At 43.4% G+C, this 25,375-nt stretch overlaps 1 protein-coding gene and 1 long non-coding RNA gene across 4 annotated transcripts in view; one reads left to right on the top strand and one right to left on the bottom strand.

Moving 5' to 3' along the window:
* Positions 1–25,375, bottom strand: part of INPP5B (inositol polyphosphate-5-phosphatase B) — a 96,513-nt gene that overhangs the window by 48,606 nt on the left and 22,532 nt on the right. The gene's annotated exons all lie outside the window — the stretch shown is intronic.
* LOC132542906 (uncharacterized) lies at positions 1,293–24,681 on the top strand. The gene is made up of 4 exons (XR_009553873.1): positions 1,293–1,356; positions 22,236–22,355; positions 24,299–24,449; positions 24,568–24,681. It is a non-coding gene; the product is annotated as an uncharacterized LOC132542906 (long non-coding RNA).

Here is a 25,375-nt window from a genome sequence, read left to right as displayed (position 1 = left end):
AATCCATTGCTCCTGGAGGCCATTTTTTCTCCCTTTTGTTGCCCTTGTTGTTGTAGCCTTATTGTGGTCCTTATTGTTGTTGATGTCTTTAGTTGCTGGATAGGACAGAGAGAAATTGAGAGAGGAGGGGAAGACAGAGAGGGGAGAGAAAGACAGACACCTGCAGACCTGCTTCACTGCTTGTGAAGTGACTCCCCTGCAGATAGGGAGCTGGGAGCTCGAACTGGGATCCTTATGCTGGTCCTTGCGCTTTGCGCCACGTGTGCTTAACCTGCTTCGCTACTGCCCGACCCTCTACTTTTTCATTCTGATACAGATGGGGGTAGCAAGGGAAAGGAGAGGGGCATCACAGCACTGAAGATTCATCTGGTACCAGGGCTCAAACCCAGGTCACATGCAATAACAAGGCACATGCCCGACCAAGTGAGCTTTTTCTCTGGCTCTGACTGGTGCTTTAAAAAAAGTAAAAAAAAAAAAAAAATCTAATCACCACATTTAAAATATGTTAAAAACCCTCTGCTTTTAGTTAAGCCCAAATCCCTTATATGGCTGCCAAATCTCTTTCCTTCTGGATTCCGCCCATTGCTAGTCCCCTTCCACTCTGAATGCCATACTCTCAAGTATATTCGACCTTCCTGCTGTGGGGGTGGGCAGTGGTGTGCCCAGTTAAGCTATCATGTTACCATGCTCAAGGACCTGGGTTCAAGCTCCCGCTCCCCACCTGCTGGGGAGAAGCTTCACAAGTGGTGAAGCAAGCAATGCAGGTGTCTCTCCATCTCTCTAGCTCTCTCTCCTCAATTTCTCTGTGTCCTAGCAAATAAATAAAAAGAAAAAACAAATGAACAACACACACACCCTTACTGCTATTATATAACGATTCTATTAGAGGTGGCCAGGTGGTAGGGCACAGGGTTAAATGCACATAGTGTGAAGTGCAAGAACCAGCACAAGGATCCCGGTGGCAAAGCAGGTCTGCAGCTGTCTGTCTTTCTCTCCCTCTCTTTCTCTTCCCTTCTTTTCTCAATTTCTCTCTGTCCTATCCAACAATGGAAAAGAGATGGCCACCAGGAGCAGTGGATTTGTAGTGCAGGCACCGAGTCCCAGTGATAAGCCTGGAGGGGAAAAAAAAAAAAGATTCCATCAGAAACCAACTTCCTTTTTCTTCTATTTTCCTTTATATGGTAATGTCTTATCCATCATGTGACCAGGAGCCAGCAAACTTTCCTTTTTCTAAATATTTATTTATTTATTTATTCCCTTTTGTTGCCCTTGTTGTGCCAGCAAACTTATACAGAGCCAGAGAATGAACATCCTAGGTCTTGCTGGTCCATCTATTACAACTATCCACCTCTGCCCGTAAGTAAGCATAAGCAGCCATGAATATGGTTGCATTCTAATAAAACTGCATTTGTGACTAGTGAAATTTCAATATATAGTTTCTAATTTTTTAATCTTTATGTATTTACTGGACAGAGACAGCCAGAAATCGAGAGGAGTGGAGGGAGAGAGAGAAAGAAAAAGAGAGAGGGAGAGAGAGAGGGAGGGAGGGAGGGAGGGAGGGAGGGGGAGAGAGAGGGGGAGAGAGAGAGAGAGAGAGAGAGAGACCAGAGCATTGCTCAACTCTAGTTTATGGTGGTGCCAGGGATTGGGGATTAGACCTGTGAATTCAGAGCCTCAGGCATAAAAGTCTTTTTGCATAACCATTATGCTATCTCCTCAATCCTTCACCATCTATCTTAAGTGATGAGAGAGACAGAAAGAAGAGAGAGAGAAGAGAGTCAGTCCCTTGGGAGTGGAGGAATTGTGCAGTCATGAAGCCCCAGCAATAACTCTGGTGGAAAAGGAAAACAACAACTTTTTTTTTCAACTGTGTGGGAACGGATGTTAACTAGATTTACTGTGATTATTTTGCAATATATACAAAAACTGAATCACGGGAGTCGAATAGTAGCGCAGCAGGTTAAGCTCAGGTGAAACAAAGCGCAAGGACTGGCGTTAGGATCCCAGTGTAAGGATCCCGGTTCGAGTCCCCAGCTCCCCACCTGCAGGGGAGTCGCTTCACAGGCGGTGAAGCAGGTCTGCAGGTGTCTCTCTTTCTCTCCCCATTCTGTCTTCCCCTCCTCTCTCCATTCTCTCTGTCCTATCCAACAACAACGGCATCAATAACAACAACAATAACCACAACAACGATAAAACAACAAGGGCAACAAAAAGGAGAAAAAAAAAAATAGTCTCCAGCAGCAGTGGATTTGTGGTGCAGGCACTGAGCCCCAGAAATAACCCGGGAGGCAAAAGAAAAAAGGAAAAAGAAAGGCTGGGGTAGATAGTATAATGATTAGGCAAAAAGACTCTCATGGCTGAGGCGCCAATGTCCCAGGTTCAATCCCTCACACTACCATAAAACAGAGCTGAATAGTGCTCTGGTTTAAAAAAAAAAAAAAAAAAAAGGCAATATTTAACAACAATTCTTTTTTACACAGGGTTAAATTATATGTATTCAAGTTCTTGTAACTGAGGAGTAGTTTGAAAAAGTAACACATAGGTTGGAGAGTTGAGTGGTGATCTTGAAGAGAAAAAAAAAACTATAAATTTTAAAAAAGAAAGAAGGATAAAGTAATATACAACACACAAAAGAAATTAAAAATATCTTATCGATTGTCTACTAAGGAGATGAGCATGACTGGTAAATACTACACAACTTCTCAAACTCTGGACTTCGATTGAACACCATCCACTATGTCCCACACCGGTTTTTGCATGCTTCTTGATCTTGATCACAACAGTCACAAAAAAAAAAAAAAAAAACAGCTTCATCAAGAGATATTAGCAACTAGAATATGGCACCATCTAATGTTTAAATTGTGAACTACCTCAAGCTTGAAGTTCCTTTGAGTTCCAATAGACGTCTTTCTGTGTTTATCTTAATAATTTTATACGGCTCAGAGGTATCCCTGTGAGTTCAGTACAGAAGTCTCCCAGGACATCTCAGTACAGTTAGGGAACCAACATCTTACTATTAAAATGAGAGAAAGAATGGGAGCTGGGCGGTAGCGCAGCGGGTTAAGCACAGGTGGCGCGAAGTCCAAGGACCAGGGTAAGGATACCGGTTCGAATCCCCAGCTCCCCACCTACAGAGGAGTCTCTTCACAAGCGGTGAAGCAGTCTGCAGGTGTCTGTCTTTCTCTTTCCCTGTCTTCCTCTCCTCTCTCCATTTCTCTCTGTCCTATCCAACGACGACATCAATAACAACAATAATAACTACAACAATAAAAAAACAATAAGGGCAACAAAAGGGAATAAATATTTAAAATATATATAAAATGAGAGAGAGAGAGAACAAGTGCATATCAGAACACCACACTAGCACATGATGACAGGGAGCAAATTCATATCTGAGAGTCCAACACTTTATCTGCTGTACCACCTCGCAGGCTGCTTATTTGATATTAAATCTTATTTTTCTATTTAATTAATTATTGGATAGAGAGAGAGAAATTGAGAGGGGAGAGGCAGATAGAGAAGGAGAGAGAGACACCTGCAGCCCTGCTTCACCACTCATGAAGCTTTCCCCCTGGGGGTTTGAACCCAGGTCCCTACCCACTGTAATGTGTATGTTTAACCAGGTGAGCCACCACCTTGGCTCCTTAAATCTTATTTTTCTTCACTGGTTTATTAGATGTTTGTTTTTGTGTTTTTTTTTTAATCAGAGCACTGTTCAGCTCTGGCTTATGTTGGTGTGGGGGATTGTACCTGGGACTTTGGAGCCTCAGGCATGAGTTTGTTTGCATAACCATTATGCTATCTACCCTCCGCCCTATTAGATGCTCTTTCCACTAAAATGAAATCTCTATGAGGCAGGGACTTTAGTCTTCTTTATGCTCTTTCCATAGTCCTTGATGGGTAGACTGTGTACTTAAGACACTCAAGGTGTTAGATGCACGAAAATACCAGAAACCTGAAGTTGAAGACCCGATCTATCTTCCTGTGTGACGTGTTACTTCCTCTCTTTGGGCCTTAGTGTCTTCATCTATGAAGTAGGGGCTTTAATGTATTTCGTGAGGCTTCACCACATGCACAAGGCTAGCTCAGGAATGGTGGCATTATTTTGGGCATGTCAGAACTTCCTGGGGATTCCTCGTTTGGGTAGTTCCTACTGACTGCCAGACTGAAAAGGTATCTCCTGAGGAAGTGAACTGTCTCTGTGATTCAGTTTCTGTCTGTGCACTGCCTGGAGAGTTGCAGTGCAGACCCACATCTCATCAGGGCCTTCACACCACCTCTCCTGGACGCGGCCCAGCAAGAACTGGCACATCTTCATTCATGACTCTGTGCATGGAAACTGTCAGGCACAATCTGGGGGGTTTCCAGCCACAGGGCAGTCTTCTCGGAATCTCTTCTCTCCTGAGTCTGGCACGGAAGCCAGCTGTCAGCAGCTCTTTACCAGACTGACCATCACGCTGTCCTAAGGTTCCCTCTTTGGCCATGGCTTTCTGTTCTTCCTGCTTCTCTATTCCCACTCTGGGAATAGAGAAGCCCTTTTTCCAACCTGAGACTTACAACTTCTTTTTTTTTTTTTAATTTATTTATATATTTTACAGAGACAGAGAAAAAATGGAGAGGGACAGGGGATAGAGAGGGAGAGATAGGCCTGTATCGCTGCTCATGAAGTTCTACCTCCTGCAGATGGGGACTAGGGGCTTGAACCTGGGTCCTTATGCAGGGTAATATGTACACTTAACTCAGTACTCCTCCTGCCTCCCTTTCTTTCTCTTTTCTTTCTTTTTTTTTTCTAATCGTTTAATTCTTTTTTAAAATATTTATTTATTCCCTTTTGTTGCCCTTGTTTTGTTGTTGTAGTTATTATTGATGCCGTCGTTATCGGATAGGACAGAGAGAAATGGAGAGAGGAGGGGAAGACAGAGGGGGAGAGAAAGATAGACACCTGCAGACCTGCTACAATGCCTGTGAAGCAACCCCCCTGCAGGTGGGCAGCCCAGGGCTCAAACTGGGAACCTTATGCCGGTCCTTGCACTTTGTGCCACGTGTGCTTAACCTGCTGCGCTACCGCCCGACTCCCTAATTCTTTCATATATGTTTATTTACTTTCCCCTTTGTTGCCCTTGTTTTTTATTGTTGTTGTAGTTATTGATGTCATCATTGTTAGATAGGACAGAGAGAAATAGAGAGAAGAGGGGAAGACAGAGAGGGGGAGAAAAAGATAAGACACCTGCAGACCTGCTTCACCGTTTGTGAAGCGACTCCCCTGCAGGTGGGGAGCCAAGGGCTCGAACCGGAGTCCTTATGCTGGTCCTTGAGTTTCGTGCCACGAGCACTTACCCTGCTGTGCTGGACTCCCTTCTATCTTTCTTTTCCTTTTCTTTCTCCCCACCCCCCCCCCTTTTTTTAAAGATTTTACTAGGGGCCAGGTGGTGGCACTCCTGGTTAAGCACACACATTACAGTGTGCAAGGACCTGGGTTCAAGCCCCTGGTCCTCACCTGCAGGCGGGTAATTGTTCACGAGTGTTGAAGCAGGGCTGCAGGTGTGTCTCTCTGTCTCCTCCCCTCTCTACCTCCCCATCCACTCTCAATTTCTCCCTCTCTATCTAATAAATTAAATAAATAAATTATTAAAAGAAAGATTTTACTTACTGTGGTCCAGGAGGTGGATAAAGTATTGGATTTATAAACGTGATGTCCTGAGTTCAATCTCTGGCAGCACATGTACCAGAGTGATGCTCTAGTTCTCTCCTCCTGTCTTTCTAGTAAATAAATAAAATATCTTTAAAAGATTTTACTTATGGCTGAGTGGTGGCGCACCTGGTTGAGCGCATGTGATACAGTGGTGCACCTGGTTGAGCGCATGTGATACAATGCGCAAGGACAGATTTGAGCCCCCACTCCCCACCTGCAGGGGGAAAGCTTTGCAAGTAGTGAAACTGAGACAGGGCTGCAGGTGTCTCTCTTCCCCTCTACCTCCCTCTTCCCTCTTGATTTCTGACGGTCTCTATTCAATAAAGACACTTATAAAAATATTTTATTTATTACTTACTTACTGTTAGTAATAATAACAAAAAAGATAGGAAGAAAGAGAACCGGGGGGGGGTGGTGATGGCGCACCCAATTAGGTGCACATACTACAGCATGCAAGGACCCAGGTTCAAAACCCCTGGTCCCCATCTGCAGGGGGAAAGCTTCGTGAGTAGTGAAGCAGGGTTGCAGGTGTCTCTCTGTCTCTCTCCCTCTCTATTTCTCCCTCCCCTCTCAAATTTATGACTGTCTCTATCCAGTAAATAAATAAAGATAACAAAAAATATCTTAAATAAAGAAAAAAAGAGGGGCCAGGCGGTAGCACAGCAGGTTAAGCGCAGGTGGCACAAAGCGCAAGCACCAGCGTAAGGATCCCGGTTCAAGCCCCTGGCTCCTCACCTGCAGGGGAGTTGCTTCACAAGCGATGAAGCAGGTCTGCAGGTGTCTAGCTTTCTCTCCCCTTCTGTCTTCCCCATCTCTCTCCATTTCTCTCTATCCTATCTAACAACGATGACATCAATAACAACAACAATAAAACAACAAGGGCAACAAAAGGGAATAAATAAATAAATATTTTTTAAAAATTAAAAAAAAAAGAAACCAGGCATTGCCAGAGTTCAAACTCAGGGCTTCATACTTCAGAGTCCAACACTTTATCCACTGTGCCACCTCCCTGACCACAGATCTACAATTTTTTTTCACTCAATCTAACAGGTGACATTTGACATTTTTAAAAATATTTATTTATGGGAGTCGGGCGGTAGCACAGCGGGTTAATCGCAGGTGGCGCTAAGCACAAGGACCAGTGTAAGGATCCCGGTTAGTGCCCCCGGCTCCCCACCTGCAGGGGAATCGCTTCACAAGCAGTGAAACAGGACTGCAGGTGTCTATCTTTCTCTCCCCTTCTTTGTCTTCCCCTCCTCTCTCCATTTCTCTCTGTCCTATCCAACAACAACGAGATCAACAACAACTACAACAATAAAACAAGGCAACAAAAGGGAATAAATTTATTCCCTTTTGTTGCCTTGTTTTATTGTTGTAGTTATTATTGTTGTAGTTGTTGATGTCCTCGTTGTTGGATAGGACAGAGAGAAATGGAGAGAGGAGGGGAAGACAGAGAGGGGGAGGGAAAGATAGACACCTGCTTCACCGCCTGTGAAGTAACTCCCTTGCAGGTAGGGAGCTGGGGCTCGAACTGGGATCCTTATGCCAATCCTTGCACTTTGCACCACGTGGCTTAACCCGTTGCACTACCGCCGGACTCCCGACATTTGACATTTTGGTTTTTTTATTTTTTTTTTAGATATGAATTCACATTTATTTACTGCAATGATTTTTATAGACACACAAGTTATTTTTTTAAATAAATATTTTTTAATTTATTTATTCATAAGAGAGACAGGCGGAGAGAGAGAAAGAACCAGACATCACTCTGGTACATGTGCTGCCAGGGATTGAGCTCAGGACCTCATGCTTGAGAATCCGTGCTTTTATCCACTGCGCCACCTCCCGGACCACACACAAGTTATTTTACTCCAGCTTTGTTTCATCTTGATCTATTTATTCTCCTTAGGTAAATACATGTTAATGAGGATTGTTTTTTTCTTTTTCTTTTTCCCATTTTATTGCCCTTGTCGTAGTTGTTACTGCTATGGTAGTTATAGCTGTTGTTGGACTTTTTTTTTTTTTTTAAGATTTTTAAATATTTATTTCCTTTTTGTTGCCCTTGATTTTGTTGTTGTAGTTATTATTGCTGTTGATGTCGTTGTTGGGTAGGACAGAGAGAAATGGAGAGAGGAGGGGAAGACAGAAAGATAGACACCTGCAGACCTGCTTCACCGCCTGTGAAGGAAACCCCCTACAGGTGGGGAGCCGGGAGCTCGAACCCGGATCCTTACGTGGGTCTTTGTGCTTTGCACCATGTGTGCTTAACCCGTTGCACTACCGCCCAACTCCCACATTTGACATTTTTTATTTCCTCCAAACTCAGTCACCAAGTCCTAAAATCACTTTTTTTTTTTGGGGGGGGGGGGCAGGGGACGGTGGAGCTAGAGCATCAAACATGCATGATTGCATCACTCTGAGCTGTTTTTTCATTTAGACAGAAAGAGGAGAGAGGGAGCCAGGTGTTGGCATACCTGGTTAAACACACATGCTACCATGTATAAGGACCGAGGTTTGAGCCTTTATTCCCCATCTGCAGAGGGTGGGGGTGGGGGTGGGAAGGAAGCTTTAAAATGAATAAACAAGTACTGCAGATATCGCTCTGTCTCTCTCCCTATTCTCTCAATTTCTCTCTGTCCTATCAAAGAAAGGGAGGAATGGCCACCAGGAGCACTGAATTCATCGTGCAGGCACTGAGCCCCCAACCATAACTCTTGTGACACTAAGAGAGAGAGAGAGAGAGAGAGTCAGTCCACAGCACTGGAACCTGACGCTGTTGACTGGCTACGGAAGAAGGGCAAACGCTAGAAGAAGACTGGAACTTCCTGCAGTGCCATAGGACTCCTATGTGGTGTCAGGGCTACTGTGCCTGACAAGCACCTTACCTGGTGAACTATCTCTCTGGCTCTCTCTTAAACATTTTTTAATCACTTTACGGGGGTGGGGGGATCAATGGTTTACATGGGTATAATTTCTCATCTCCTTGTGATACAGTGTCTGCAACACATTCTCAGCCCCAGTTTAGGTCCTTTTCTACCATCATGTACCAAGACCCCCTCCACCCTTCCCTTCCTTTCCTTGAGCATGGTAACGTGCACGCTACTGAGGGAGCTATCTCCCAGCCTCTATTTATCTCTTCTTCAGTGTCGTCAAGGTCTGGCACTTGTGCAATTTCACTCTGCTATGTGACTTTTTCAGATAGAAACAAAGATAGTGAGAGAGAGAGAGATATCAAAGCATAGGAGCTTTCCCACCTCTAGTAGTATTCACATGTGGTGCTGAGGCTCAAACCTGGGCCATCTATGCATTTGAGCTATTTTGCCAGCCCTCTATTTACAATTATTATTATATATATTTACATATATAATAGTATATATGCTCACCCTATCCCTAATTCTGAGTATATCATAATACCACCTTCATATGGTGAATCACAAACTGATATTTCAAGGCTCAGTTCAGGAGTCATTTCCTTCAAAGAGCTTTCTCCTGTTGTCTCCTCTAACACTCAATCATATGAATCTGTCACTGTGTTTTATTCTTTGTCTTACTTCTTTAGTTACACCAGAAGCTTTTTGGCAACAAGGACTCATTCCCACCCCCACCCCCACCCCGCCCCCATCCTTGTGGCCTCTGGCTACAACTTGATCTACAGAAACACGCAGGGTGCTCTATTTTCTTTTCAAATTCTAGTCAATAAGACCAGGGGAGGGAGTCCGGAAGTAGCGCAGTGGGTTAAGTGCACGTGGCAGGAAGCACAAGGACCAGCGTAAGGATCCGGGTTCGAGCCCCGGGCTCCCCACCTGCAGGGGAGTTGCTTCACAAACGGTGAAGCAGGTCTGCAGGTGTCTGTCTTTCTCTCCCCCTCTGTCTTCCCCTCCTCTCTCCATTTCTCTCTGTCCTATCCAAAAACAACGGCAACAACAATAACTACAATAATAAAAACTAGGGCAACAAAAGAGAATAAATAAATATTTTTAAAAAATTCTAGGAGTTCAGGAGTCGGGCTGTAGCACAAGGGGTTAGGCGCAGGTGGCGCAAAGCGCAAGGACCGGCGTTAGGATCCCGGTTCGAGCCCCGGAACCCCACCTACAGGGGAGTCACTTCACAGGCGGTGAAGCAGGTCTGCAGGTGTCTCTCTCCCCCTCTATCTCCCCCTCCTCTCTCCATATCTCTCTGTCCTATCCAGCGACAATGACAACAATAATAACTACAACAATTTTTAAAAAAAGGGCAACAAAAGGGAATACATAAATAAATAGTTTTTAAAAAATTCTAGGAGTCCGGCGGTAACGCAGCGGGTTAAGCACAGGTGGCGCAAAGCGCAAGGACCAGCGTATGGATCCGGGGTCCAGCTCCTGGCTTCCCACCTGCCGGGGAGTCGCTTCACAGGCAGTGAAGCAGGTCCGCAGGTGTCTGTCTTTCTCTCCCCGTCTTCCCCTCCTCACTCCATTTCTCTCTATCGACATCAATAACAACAATAATAATAGCTACAACAATAAAAAAAAAAAATCTAGGTACTGCACACTGACAGAACCCAAAGCCCTTTCCTATACTTTGCTGAATAGATAACAATGACCCTCAAGGCTCCTTTCTTAGTCCAAACAGTGTAGAGTAGAATACAGGTTTATAATCTATACTCCATTATCTAAAACCCTTGGAGCCAAGCGGGTTTTGAAACTTGCTGGGAGGGGTGAGGGAGGAGTTAGCCACGTAATACATTATCCATGTCATAGTGTATAACATCCACAGAAAATCTAAAGCAATACCTACTTGAATACCTCCATAGTGCAATTTATAAGTAGTGACATTTAATTGGATAAAACCTATAAATAGTCTCATGTCAATTCAAGCAAGTCTTTTTTTTTTTTTTTTTTTGCCTCCGGGTTATTGCTGGGGCTCTGTGCCTGCACTGACAAATCCACTACTCCTAGAGACCATTTTTTCCCATTTTGTTGCCCTGTTGTTGTCGTTATTGTTATAGTTGTCATTGATGTTGTTGTTGGATAGGGCAGAGACAAATAGAAGTGGGGAGGCAGGGAGGGGGAGAGAAAGATAGACACCTTCAGACTTCACTGCTTGTGAAACGAAGCCCCCTACAGGTGGGGAAGGGGGGGCTTGAACCGGGATCCTTATTCACCTGCGGGTTGCTGCACTACCGCCTAATCCCTCAAGCAAGTCTTATTGTCAAATTGGGCTTGGTCAAATGTGTGCGCACACACACACACACACACAAAAAAAATAATAGTAATAATAATGATCATGATAATATGTCTTTAGAGCTTTTAAGATTTCAGAACTGCTGATAAGGAACTGTAGATGGCAGGTAAGAACGTGTCCTGATTCGTCTCTATGAACCAGAAAGAACTGGAGTGTATGTCTACACATATATACAGACACAGACACACAGGCCAGGGGAGTCTACGCACCAGAATGCCAACAGCAGTCATATCTCAGTAGTGGGTTTTCTTCTGCTCCATACTTTAAGGTACTTTCTTTTATTTCTTTTTCTTTGGATTTAATTTTTTATGAGAATGAGAACCAGAGCACCACACTACCACATACGATACCAGGGATCAACTCAGGGCCTTTGCTCTAGAATCCAACATCTGACCCACTGCTTTACCTCTTGAACGATCCTCTTCTTGCCTTCCTTCTTCCTTCCTTCCTTCCTTCTTTCCTTTCCTTTCCTTTCTTGCTTTCAGATTTATTATTTATTTATTTATTTATGGGGGGGGGGAGAACCAGAGCGTCATTCTGGCACATGTGATGCTGGGGATCAAACTCAGGACCACATGTTCAAAAGTCCAATGATTTTATCCACTGTACCACCTCCTGAGTGGGGCTTACAGGAATTTTCAAAGTTAGCTACTGTTTGCTGTATAGTGAAATGCAAAAGAACAACGAAGTAAGCACACACATACACCACACACAGGCTTTGGAGTCAAAGACTTAGGCTCAATTTTGGGCCTGAACTAGTAGCTCTGTGAGCCTGAGCAAGCTACCCAACTGCTCCCAGCATCTCATCCTCATCCTCACAAAGATAACAAGCAGCATGTGCCTTGTGTGGCTGCTGTCTTCTTTTTCAATGGTCAGCTGTCCTGTGCATGGCCACAATGTGTTCTAGAAGATAAACCAGAGCTTTTGAAAGCCCCAAGCTATATGACAAAGCCAGGAAGCAAGGTCTCAATTTCAATAGCATTTGTCCAGGCCCACTCAATAAGGATGGGGCTTTTTGTAAAGTGTGAACATCACACCAGGCTCAGTCTTTAAAAAAGTCAATTCAAACCTAAATCCAAGTAGCCCTTTCTTTTGAGAACTCTCTGAGAAGTGATGTCTTTTTTTTTTTTTCTTTCTTTTAATGCAACGCTGAGGCATGGCACCACCACTCAGTGGCTCTGTCTAGGTCCATTGTCTCACTCTTCTATCTTAGACAGAGAAAGGAAGAGTGAGAGAGGAGAAAGGGGATGACACAGAGTGAGAAGAGACACCACAATACTGCTCTACCATCCAAGGAGTTCCCTACACGGTGCTGGGGCTCCAGCCAAGTGCTGTACTGGGTGAGCTATCTTTCGACCTACCAAGATTACAATATTATTTAATTTATCTCCTTAGTAAGAGTCAGTGAGGGCAGGTGGGGAACAAAACTGCTTCTCTCCCTCTTGTTCTGGTCCCCGCCCCGTGTAGGTCCCTTAGTTATTTCGAGGTGCTCCTCAAGATCTAGACCTATGCTGCCCAAGCAGAACTTTCTGTGATGCCAGACATATTCTCCAACTACAGTGTCACAACAGTGGCGCCTTCAGTATGTAAGATGTAGCTACAGCAAAGCGCAATTTTTACATTTTGTCTGTCTAAATTAAATCACACTTTATTTGTTTTTGTCATTGCCGGGGCTTTACCACTCTGGATTGGGCTTTTTTGGTTTTTGTTTTGTTTTGTTTTGTTTTGTTTGTTTATTGCCACCAGGGCTATTGCTGACACTATGAATCCACTGCTCCCAGAGGCCATTTTTTCCTTTTTTTTTTTCCTTTCTAATTTTTTTAATTGCTTTATGGGAGAATTAATGTTTTACATTGGACAGTAAATACAATAGTTTATAAATGCATAACATTTCCCAGTTTTTTCTTTCTAATTTTTGTTAGACAGGAGCGGGGGAGAGGGGAGAGAGAGAGAGAGAGAGAGACCTGCAGGTCAGCTTCACTGGTCATGAAGCGGACATCCTGCAGGAGGAGAGTGGCGTCTTGAACCGGAGCCCTTGCACTTGGCAATATGGGCACTTACCAGAGTGCACCACTGCCTGCCCCCCCGGGTTGACTTTTTCCGCTATAAAGAGAGGGAGACGAAGGGAAGACACCACAGAACTAAAGCTTCCTCCAAATTGGTGGGGGCCAGGCTTGAACCTAGGCTTGAGCACCTCGGCAAAGTAGATGCACTATCCAGGTGAGCTATTCTGCCAGCTTAACTTTAATTTGTAAACTTTTATCATTATTATTAAAATTATTATAAAATATGTATTTCTTTTATTTTAGTAAGAGAGCAGGAAAGAGAGAAACCAAAGTACTGTTCATCTCTGGCACATGCAATGCTGGGCACTGAACCTGGCACCTCCCACATGCAAGTCTTTTTTTTTTTTTTTAAGATTTTATTTATTTATTAATGAGAAACATAGGAGGACAGAGAGAAAGAACCAGGCATCACCCTCGTACATGTGCTGTTGGGGTTTGAACTCAGGACCTCATGCTTGAGAGTCTGATGCTTTATCTACTGCTCCACCTCCCAGACCACCACATGCAAGTTTTGTATACTACTGCTGTGCTATCTCCTTGGTCTCTAAATTACTTTTAATTTTTCTTTGTTTTGTTCCTTTTTTTTTAATATTTATTTTATTTATTTATTCCCTTTTGTTGCCCTTGTTGTTTTATTGTTGTAGTTATTATTGTTGTTGTCATTGTTGGATAGGACAGAGTGAAATGGAGAGAGGAGGGGAGGACAGAGAGGGGGAGAGAAAGATAGACACCTGCAGACCTGCTTCACCGCCTGTGAAGCGACTCCCCTGCAGGTGGGGAGCCGGGGTTCGAACCGGGATCCTTATGCTGGTCCTTGTGCTTTGCGCCACCTGCGCTTAAGCCGCTGCGCTACAGCCCGGTTTGTTTCTTACCAGCATGCTTCTCCACTCTGGCTTATGAGGGTGTCAGGAGCTGAACCTGGGACCTAGGAGGCTCAGGCAGGAAAGGTTTTTGTTTTTTTTTTTTTGCATAGCCACTATGCTGTCTCCCTGGCCAACTAAATTAAATTTAAATAGTCGTATGTGTCCTAGACTATCATAATGGCAGCTCTAGCTCTTCTTTCTCATCTACAGAACTACAGCCTTGACAATGAACTCTAAAGGCAGCTTATTCTGTCTCATCTCAGCCCCTCATGATATACTGAGTATGTCTGTCAGGTATTCCATACTTGTGTAGGAACCAGCTATAGCTGTGCTGACTTCTGAGCCCTTTCCCTAGGTTCTTCCTTCTGTCAGCCTCCTCCATCTGCTCAGCTCTCCCCTTGGGCTCCCAGTAAGTTTCCATTGGGTTATCAGACTCCTCATAGAAGCCTTCCTCCAGACCACCCTCTCCTCACTGTTACTTCAAGAGGCTCCAGACTGAAAGGTTTTCCCTACCAAATGGAGCTTCTGGGCTTGGACAGGTTAAACTCTGATTTCATCTCTCCCTGCTCTATTTTTTTCAATTTTATTTTTATTGCCATCAAGGATATGGCTGGTGCTCTGTGCCTACAGGACAAATCCACTGCTCCCAGGGACCATATTCTCTTCTCTCTCTCTATCTCTCTCTCTCTCTCTCTCTTTCTCATTTGATAGGACAGAGAGAAACTGAGAGGAAGGAATGTAATAGAAAAAGGAGAAAGAAGGAAGTTGGGCTATAGCGCAGCAGGTTAAGTGCAGATGGAGCAAAGCACAAGGGCCAGCATAAGGATCCCAGTTTGAGCCCCCGGCTCCCCATCTGCAGGGGAGTCACTTCACAGGCGGTGAAGCAGGTCCTCGGGTGTCTATCTTTCTCTCCCCCTGTCTTCCCCTCCTCTCTCCATTTCTCTCTGTCCTATCCAACAACAACAAAAATAATAACTACAACAATAAAACAAGGGCAACAAAAGGGATTAAATAGACAAATATTAAAAAAAAAAAAAAAAAAAAGGAGAAAGAGAGATACTTGCAATACTGCTTCATCACTTGCAAAGATCCCCCTGCAGGTGAGGATTGAGGGCTTGAACCTGCGTCCTTGAGCATGATAACTTGTGTGCTCAACTGAGTGCATCACACCCGGCCCGCCTCTTCCTGCTCTAAAAAGTTCAGTAGCACACTTCTGATTGCTAGTTTCAGGTTCAAACTGGTTGAAATGGGATGTGGAGCAATTTGTAGTGGGCCTGCCTCTCTCATCCCAATCCACCTCCCAGAGACTGCCCAGTTTCAACAGACACATTCCCACACATGCTGCCCTCATTCCTGCATACATGTGTCCTCTCTCCTATTCCTGGCCACCTCTCCTCAAAATCTCAGTATCAACTCCTTCCTCCTCTTACAACTCCCCTCTTTCTCCCTCCATCCCAAGCCACACATGCCTTCCTTCTAGTCATCTCTCTGGATTCTGAAGGTCTTCCTTTCACAGAACTTCTTTGACATCAGAGTATTTTGTAGTTTTTTTGTTTGTTTGTTTGTTTGTTTTTAATAGAGACAGAGAGGGAGAGGAGCAAGAAGCAGAGGGAGAGAGTGGGAAGAGACCACAGCATTAACACTTCCTTCAATGCAGAGGGGGCCAGGCTGGAACCTGGGACACACACATGGTAAAGAAACACACTATCCAAAGTGAGCTATTTCACTGGGCCTCAAGAGTGTTCAGGAAAAACCTTAGGTTTTGAAATAAAACAAACCTAGCTATTTTTTTTTTTTAACTTCACATGAAACCTCAAGCAAATTACTTCATTTGTTTCCTCATTTGTAAGGCAAGGTTCATAATGCCAACCTCAAAGAGAAGCCATAAGGAAAAACAAATGGAATCTAAGTGGGTCAAGAGCCTAGCACAATGCCCACGGACAGTGATGAACTGTTAATCTTTCTCTACTCCTAAACCTCTCCTACTTTGAGAACAATGACTTCCATTTATTGAGTAGCTTTTAATAGCTTGCCATTACGCTTCCTGTGTTAATTCTGATTATTGGTCTCATTTAACAAGTGAAAACACTGAAGCTCAGAGCAGACAGCAGACATGCCCAAGGACACATGCCCCAGAGTCAAAACCATAAACAGCACAAGTTGCATTAAAACCCGGTTGTCTCCACAGCCTCTCCTTCTGCAAACACACAAGCAACACCTTTAGGTAAACTATAAACTATAAGGATAAGGATTACATCAACAGAAGAATAACAAAGCAAGAGTGAGTGCCACCATGGTCCCCAAGGGATTTGTGGGTGTGTGGCTGTCACTACTAGGTGTAGGCCACGTCTTACCTTCTCTGAGTATCTACCAGACAGGTCTAGGAGGAGGAGTTCCTTTCTATCTTCTCGGTCACCAGCCTTTGCATGCTACTTCCAGCAAACTAGAGGGACCCATCAAACCAAGTTCGCAAAATGCCTTACTGCTAGGACCGATTGGGTTGGTTCAGTGCTTATCAGGGACACAGCACTGGGGTAGTCTCCTAGTAGGCTCTCTCAGGCTAAGACAGGCAACAGATACCTGCAGGAGTTAAGTTCAATTCACAGGGAGATAAACAGATCCAAATCCAACACCCCAGAATCCCAGTCAGGCTGTGTTAATGATGACAAAGCGGATAACAGTATCGTGAGCAATATGAGCAGCAAACACTTAAGACTTGCTAAATGCCAAGTATGGCTTTAATCACATTCCATACATTTATTCTTGTGTACCTGGTTCAGAGCACACATTACAGTGCCTAAGGACCAGGGTCCAAGCCCTTGGCCCCTTCCTGCAGGGGTAAGCTTCATGAGTGGTGAGGCAGGGTTGCAAGTGTCTCTCATCCTCTCTATCTCCTTCACTCTCAATTTCTCACTGTCTCGATAGAAAAAAGAGGGTGGGGGTTGGAAAATAGTATGCAAAGAGCCTTCCTTGTCTGAGGCTTCAAAGTCCTAGGTTCAATCCCAAGCACCACCATAAGCCAGAGCTGAGCAGTGCTCTGGTAAAAAATACTACTACTACTAATAATTTTTTAAAAATACATGCTCAATGTGGAAAAGAAAGTCTCTTTAACAAATGATGTTAGGAGGCTGGGGGTATGGATTGACTTGCCAACACCCATGTCCAGTGGAGAAGCAATTACAGAAGTCAGAACTCCCACCTTCTGTACCCCCCAAAAATACTTTTGATCCATATTCCCCATGGGGGAGAAATGATAGGGGGAAGATGACCAGAGGGCTCTGAACTCCAACTCCATCAGGAACTGGAGAGAGAGGAGGAAAAAAGGAAGAACATTTGGATGTAATAATAGATACATGTGTGACCTGGAAAGGAAAAGAAGATGGAACCCTAGAAATAATGATAAAGGCCAAATATATAAAAATAGATGACTGTAGAAATATTAGATGACCCATATCTGCAACCTTTAGAGAACTTTTATAGCTTCCAGTGGAGGCCTTGGGGGTCCAGAGGCCTTGGGTGGTGAGAACGGTGAGGAATTATATCCCTATTATCTTATATATATTTTTTGTCTTTATTTACTTACTGGTTAGAGACAGCCAGAAATCGAGAGGGAAGGGGATGATAGAGAGGGAGAGAGACAGAGAGACACCTGCAGCACTGCTTTACCACTTGCAGAGCTTTCCCTCTACAGGTGGGGACTGGAGGCTTGAACCTGGGTCCTTGCACACTGTAACATGTGCGCTCAACCAGGTGTACCACCACCCAGCTCCTTATCTTGTAATTTTGTAAATCACTAATAAAAAAAATGGTGTTGGGTGAATTGGACAACCACATGTAGAAAAATGAAACTAGACCACCATCTAACACCATGCAGCAAAATTTACTCAAAATGGATCAAAGATCTAAATATTAGACCTGAAACTATATAACACAAGACATCGGTGAAACATTTCAGGACCTCAACATTAAAGATGTATTTGGAAAGTCCACCCCATGGGCAATGGAAACAAAACCAAAAATGAACAAATGGAACTATATCAAAATGAAAAGTTTCTACATAGTAAAAGAAAATTCCATCAGAATACACAGGAAATCAGCAAATGGGAAAAGATATTTGCACACCACACTTCAGACAAGTGGTTGATATCAAACATCTATGAAGAACTCATACAGCTCAAAAAAAAATAATAATAATAAGGTGGGCAGAAGATATGAATAGACAGTTCTCTAAAGAATAGATACACAGGGGGCCGGGCAGTAGCGCACCAGATTAAGCGCTTGTAAACTGAAGTACAAGAACCCACACAAGGATCCCAGTTCAAGCCCCCTGCTCCCCCCCTGCAGGGGAGGGTCGCTTCACAAACAGTGAAGCAGGTCTGCAGATGTCTGTCTGTCTCTATCTCCCTCTCCCCTCTCAATTTCTCTCTGTCCTATCCAATAAAAAGTGAAAAATTGCTGCCAGGAGCACTGAATTCATAGCGCCAGCACCGCCTCAGCAATAACCCTGGAGGGAAAAAATATATATGGCCCACAGAAATACCCGGAAATGCTCCAATTCACTCTTACTACCCTCCAAAATTAAATAAACAAATATGACAAGTATTTATTTTTAAAAATGACTACCTTCCAGAAGTTAGTATCCATCAATTTTAGTATTGTGTATCCTTTTTTTTTTGTGTGTGTGTGTACCAAGGTATTAGTTCCATTAAAAAAAAGAAGCAAGAAAAAAAAAAGATGCAAATAATAGGCAACAAAAGGGAAAATAACACTCTCAGGCAGAAGTTGAAAAACAAGATCAGAAAAAAAAAAAAAAAACACAAGTAGAACCTGAAATGGAATTGACATATTGCACCAAAGTAAAAGACTCTGGGGTGGGTGGGTGGCGAGAATACAGATCCAAGAAGGATGACAGAGGACCTAGTGGGGGTTGTATTGTTATATGGGAAACTGGGGGATGTTATGCATGTACAAACTATTGTATTTACTGTTGAATGTAAAACATTAATTCCCCAATAAAGAAAATTTTAAAAAAATAATAAAAATAATAAAAAAGGGAAAATAAATATTTAAAAAAAATTTTTTTAACCTATGGACATCTAATCTTTGACAAAGGTGCCCAGACTATTAAATGGGGAAAGCAGAGTCTCTTCAACAAATGGTGTTGGAAACAGTGGGTTGAAACATGCAGAAGAATGAAACTGAATCTCTGTATTTCACCGAATACAAAAGTAAATTCTAAGTGGATCAAGGACTTAGATGTTACACCACAAACTATCAGATACTTAGAGGAAAATATTGGCAGAACTCTTTTCTGCATAAATTTTAAAGACATCTTCAATGAAATGAATCCAATTACAAAGAAGACTAAGGCAAGTATAAACCTATGGGACTACATCAAATTAAAAAGCTTCTTCACAGCAAAAGAAACCACTACCCAAACCAAGAGACCCCTCACAGAATGCGAGATCTTCACATGCCATACATCAGATAAGAGTTTAATAACCAACATATATAAAGAGCTTGCCAAACTCAACAACAAGACAACAAATAACCCCATCCAAAAATGGGGGGAGGACATGGACAGAATAATCAACACAGAAGAGATCCAAAAGGTCGAGAAACACATGAAAAAATGCTCCAAGTCTCTGATTGTCAGAGAAATGCAAATCAAGACAACAACGAGATATCACTTCACTCCTGTGAGAATGTCATACATCAGAAAAGGTAACAGCAGCAAATGCTGAAGAGGGTGTGGGGTCAAAGGAACCCTCCTGCACTGCTGGTGGGAATGTCACTTGGTCCAACCTCTGTGGAGAGCAGTCTGGAGAACTCTCAGAAGGCTAGAAATAGACCTACCCTATGACCCTGCAATTCCTCTCCTGGGGATATATCCTAAGGAACCCAACACATCCATCCAAAACGATCTGTGTACACATATGTCCTTGGCAGCACAATTTGTAATAGCCAAAACCTGCAAGCAACGCAGGTGTCCAACAACAGATGAGTGGCTGAGCAAGTTGTGGTCTATATACACAATGGAATACTACTCAGCTGTAAAAATGGTGACTTCACTGTTCTCAGCAGATCTTGGATGGACCCTGAAAAATTCATGATAAGTGAAATAAGTCAGAAACAGAAGGATGAGTATGGGATGATTTCACTCTCAGGCAGAAGTTGAAAAACAAGATCAGAAAAGAAAACACAAGTAGAACCTAAACTGGAATTGGTGTATTGCACCAAAGTAAAAGACTCTGGGGTGGGTGGGTGGGGAGAATACAGGTCCATGAAGGATGATAGAAGACCTAGTGGGGGTTGTATTGTTATATGGAAAACTGGGGAATGTTATGCATGTACAAACTATTGTATTTACTGTTGAATGTAAAACATTAATTCCCCAATAAAGAAATTTAAAAAAAAAAAAGAACAGACAAAAAAATTTAAAGATACAAATATTTAATCTTCACAATTATGCCATGAGGTAGGTGCTATTACTTGTACTTTATAAACCAGGAAGATAAACAAGGGAGGTTAAAGACACACAGTTAATAAGTGATACAGTCAGATTCAAAATCAAGAAATCTGTTGCTTTTAGGGGCTGGGGAGGTAGCTTGGCAGTAAAGTGGCTGCTCCGCATGTGTGGAGCCCTGGCTTAGGACCACACCACTCCCACCACCTGCGCCACCTGAGGAGTTTCACTTTCAAGGAGGAAGGCTGTTCTCATCACTATGCAGCAGCAGTGGTGACAAGCTATCCGGCTAGATAACCTGACTTTTCCCCTCCAAGATTTGTCTTCTGTGAAAGCCTGTGGTCTGGTGATAAAGCTGAAAGAGAAGTGGGCAAGAGCAAGCCAGGAAAAGGGTGGGGAGAAAAGAGCAGAGCATGCTCAAAGAGGAAGAGGCTGGGCCTGTTGAGGCGACAGCACTCAGGCTGTCAACTGTATGGGCCTCTGGGTTCAGAACAGATGGCAGGTCCCTATGAGGCAATAAGCTGTTACTTGAGATGAAATGGGGTGCGACATGTTAAAAGCAGCAAGTCTGATGTTGTAAAACTGTAGCTGAGGGGTCAGGTGGTGCAGCACCTGGCTGAGCGCACATGTTACAATGCACAAGGACCTGGGTTCAAGCCCCCAGTCCCCAGCTGCAGGAGGAAAGCTTTGTGAGCGGTGAAGTAGGGCTGCAGGTGTCTCTCTGTCTCTCCCTCTCTATCTCCCCTTTCCCTCTCGATTTCTGACTGTCTCTATCCAATCAATAAATAAATATATTTAAAATTTTTAATGTAGCTGAATCAGCAGTTACCGAGGGGAAATAATGAAGGGAAGGATGGGGAGAGAAGAAAAGAGGAGAGGGGGAGTTGGGCGGTAGCGGAGCAGCTTAAGCGCAGGTGGTGCAAAGCACAAGGACCGACGTAAGGATCTGGGTTTGAGCCCCCGGCTCCGCACCTGCAAAGGAGTCACTTTACAAGCAATGAAGCAGGCCTGCAAGTGTCTATCTTTCTCTCCCCCTCTTTGTCTTCCCCTCCTCTCTCCATTTCTTTCTGTCCTATCCAACAACCACAACAACAATAAAACAACAAGGGCAACAAAAAGGAATAAATAAAGGAAGTGAAGGCAGGATAGTAAAAGTCCAGACCAACCATCCTTTAAAAAAAAAAAAAAAATGAAAATAGGAGAGGAAAGAGAAAGAAAGAGATTGGCTTTATCCAAAAATAATAAGCAGTCATGTTTTGTTTTGCTTTGAAGAGAGAGAAAGAGAGAGAGGTAGTACAAGAAATCACAGCATTGGGGCCGGGTTGTGGTGCACCTAGTTGAGTGCACATGTTACAATACAGAAGGACCTGGGTTCGAGCCCCCCAGTCCCCACTTGCAGGGGAAAAGCTTCACAAGTGGTGAAGCAGTGCTGCAGGTGTCTCTCTGTCTCTCCCCCTCTCTATCCCTCCCTTCCCTCTCGATTTCTGTCTCTATCCAATAAATAAAAATATATAATAAAAAAATTTAAAAATTAAAAAAAAGAATCTCTAAAACTTAGAGAAAAAGAAAGAAAAAAGAAACAAGGGCAACAAAAGGGAATAAATTTAAAAAAAAAAAGTCAAATGAGACAGGTTTGGTAAAAAAGAGTGGACAGGTGTTGCTTGTTAGTTAACAGAATCAAGGATAGTGGAGATTCTAGTGACTGATTAACAGGAAAGACTGAGGGGAGAAAATTGAGGATGATGACAAAAGTAGCTATTTAGATAAAACCAGTGTAGGACAGAGTCTGAAGAGGGTGATTTCTAAGCTCTGAGAGGTGGGAATTTGTAACCCCTAAATGTGCTTCCCAAAGAAAAGTGCAGGTAAACTGCGGGGAATTCAAGTCCTGTGTGACCTTCCAGAATGCTAACATTCACTCCCACTTACAGATGGAAGAGAGGACTGTCAAGAGGCATGTCTAATACTGAACCAGCTGCAATAAAAATAAAATTACCCAAGCTACCGAGAGGTCTTCACTAGCTACAATCCACAGGCATCAAAGGCAACGTGTACATAGCTGTTCAAATATGTTACACTTTTTTTTTTTTGGTCTCCTCTGGGATTTCACCACTCTGGGATAACTTATATAGAAATAGAAAGACGCCGGCGGTAGGGCAGTGGGTTAAGTGCACGTGGCATAAAGCACAAAGACCAGCGTAAGGAGCCGGGTTCCAGCCCTGGGCTCCCCACCTGCAGGGGAGTCCCTTCACAGGCGGTGAAGCAGGTCTGCAGGTGTCTGTCCTTCTCTCCCCTCTCTGTCTTCCCCTCCTCCCTCCATTTCTCTCAGTCCTACACAACAACGAAGACAGACAACAATAATAACTACAACAATAAAAACAACAGGGCAACAAAAAAAGGGAATAAATAAATTAATTTTTTTAGAAAAAGAAACAGAAAGACATGGTGTATTGCACCAAAATAAAAAACTTGGGTGTGGGGGTGGGGGAGAGAGTTCAGGTCCTGGAAAAGGATGACAGAGGACCTACCTAGTGGGGGTTGTATTGTTAGGTGAAAAACTGAGAAATGTTATGCATGTACAAACTATTGTATTCACCGTCAAATGTAAAACATTAATCCCCCAATAAAGGGGAAAAAAAGAAACAGAAAGACAGAGAGAGAGATACAGGAAAAGACACCACAGTACAAAAGCCCCAGCATAGTGGGGGTAGATTTTTTTTTTAATATTTTATTTTATTTATTTATTCCCTTTTGTTGCCCTTGTTGCTTTATTGTTGTAGTTATTATTGTTGTTGTCATCATTGTTGGATAGGACAGAGAGAAATGGAGAGAGGAGGGGAAGACAGAGAGGAGGAGAGAAAGATAGACACCTGCAGACCTGCTTCACCGCCTGTGAAGCGACTCCCCTGCAGGTGGGGAGCCGGGGTTCGAACTGGGATCCTTCTGCTGATCCTTGTGCTTTGCGCCACCTGCGCTTAACCCGCTGCGCTACAGCCCGACACCCGGTAGATTTTTTTTTTTTTACAACATTCATGTACAATTTTTATTTAGTCTCCATGCCTTTATCTTTTTTTAAAAAATTATATACATTTATTTTATTGAATAGAGACAGAGATAAATTGAGAAGGAAGGAGAAAGAGAGAGAGAGAAAGAGAGAGACACCTGCAGCACTGCTTCACGACTCATAAAGATCCTCATGCACTGTAACACATGCGCTCTAAGGCGTACTCCTCCCTGTCCAGCCCCACCCTGATCCTTTTTTTCTTTTTCTTCTCCATTAGTGATTTAATACCGCTTCACAAAACTACAAGACAACAGGGATACAATTCCACACCCCTCCCACCACCAGAGTTCCGTGTGCCCATTCCCTCCACTGGGAACCTCAGCAGGGCTCCTAAGATCACAGACGGGTTGATTCTCACTTCCATAACCATCCACTATCCTTAAATATCCATTTCTTCCCATCCTTTCTATGGCCCTGCCCCCCTTTTTATCCAAGTCACACCCACACTTATCACTATCTCTTAGTGTCCTTCCTTTTTTCTTCCTCTTCTCTCTCAGGGTCCCAATGGATGTGGGGTTCAGAACCCTCCAGTCATCCTCCCCCTAACATTTCTCCCCTTTTGGGAGTATAGAGCAAAAAAGTTTTTTTCCAATTTTATTTATTTATTTATTTATTTATTTATTTATTTATTTATTTATTTATGAGAAAGACAGGAAGAGAGAGAGAAAGAACCAGATATCAGTCCGGTACATGTGCTGCCAGGGATTGTACCTGAGACCTCTTGCTTGAGAGTCCCTTGCTTTATCCACTGCAGCACCTCCCGGACGACAACCAAAATTCTTTTATATATATGCAGAGAGAGACTGAGAGGGAAGGGGGAGGTAGAAAAACACTTGCTGTCTTGCTTCACTGCTCCTGAAGCTTTCCCCCTGAAAGTGAGGACCGGAGGCTTGAGCCTGGGTCCTTGCACATGGTAAAATGTATGCTTAGCCTGCAGGGTATGCCACCACCTGGTCTCCAGTGCAACGCAGTTATCCTGCCAGGCTTGCTGTCTCACCAATTTGTTAATACCATATCTGAAGCAGAAAAGAAAACATTTGAATCAGTTCACGTCTTCTGGTCCAGCACTGTCTTTCCTCAGGTAAATATTGATGCCAGCCTCTTCCTGAGCCTTTTGCCCCTGGGAACTGCTCTATGCAAAACTCCCCTTCTCACTAAGGGTTTGTGGATCACCTGTCCTATGTTGTCTCCAACTGCAGAATTTCAAAACAAACTGCTTTCAGAGAGAAAGAAACGTCTTCTCCTGTACTACAAAACAAAGACGAGGTTAAGCAGGACAAAGAAGGGAAATGGAGAAGGGAACAACAAAAGGAGGCAGAAAAATAAACACAAGTCTCTTTTGTTTAAAAAATAAATAAATAAAATGATCCAGATTAATTTGTTTAGGAGCCTGTAGAGCTTCCCACAATAGTGGAGATGATGCAAGATACTTCTGCCTAAAATAAACACCGAGCAAAGTGCATTTTCTCTATGTTGAAAGGATATGCGGGTAAAACAAATTTTATTTATTAATACTGACAAACCAAAGTTCCAGAATTAGGGGGGAGGGCAGAGTGAGGGTAGGAAAGAGGATGAAGAGGAAAAGAGGAGAGAAGAAAAAGAAAGAGAAAGGAAAGGGGAAAGGGAGGGAAGGAAAGCAAGTCAATAAAACTCAGGGGGTTATTATTCTTTTCTTTTTTCAAATATATATTTATCTACTATAGAGAAAGAACACCAAAGCACCCACTTGGCACATGTGATGCTACGGACCTTAAGCTTTTAAGCCCAACATGCTGGTTTTTTTTTTTATTTTATTTACTTATTTATCCCCTTTTGTTGCCCTTGTTGTTTTATTGTTGTAGTTATTATTGTTGTTGTTATTAATGTCATCATTGTTGGATAGGACAGAGAGAAGTGGAGAGAGGAGGGGAAAACAGAGAGGGGGAGAGAAAGATAGACACCCGCAGACCTGCTTCACTGCTTGTGAAGTGACTCCCCTGCAGGTGGGGAGCCGGGTGCTTGAACCCA

Source organism: Erinaceus europaeus, chromosome 13 (genome assembly GCF_950295315.1).
Source record: "Erinaceus europaeus chromosome 13, mEriEur2.1, whole genome shotgun sequence".
In the NCBI taxonomy this organism is placed as follows: Eukaryota; Metazoa; Chordata; class Mammalia; order Eulipotyphla; family Erinaceidae; genus Erinaceus; species Erinaceus europaeus.
This window is presented reverse-complemented; position numbering and strand designations above follow the sequence as displayed.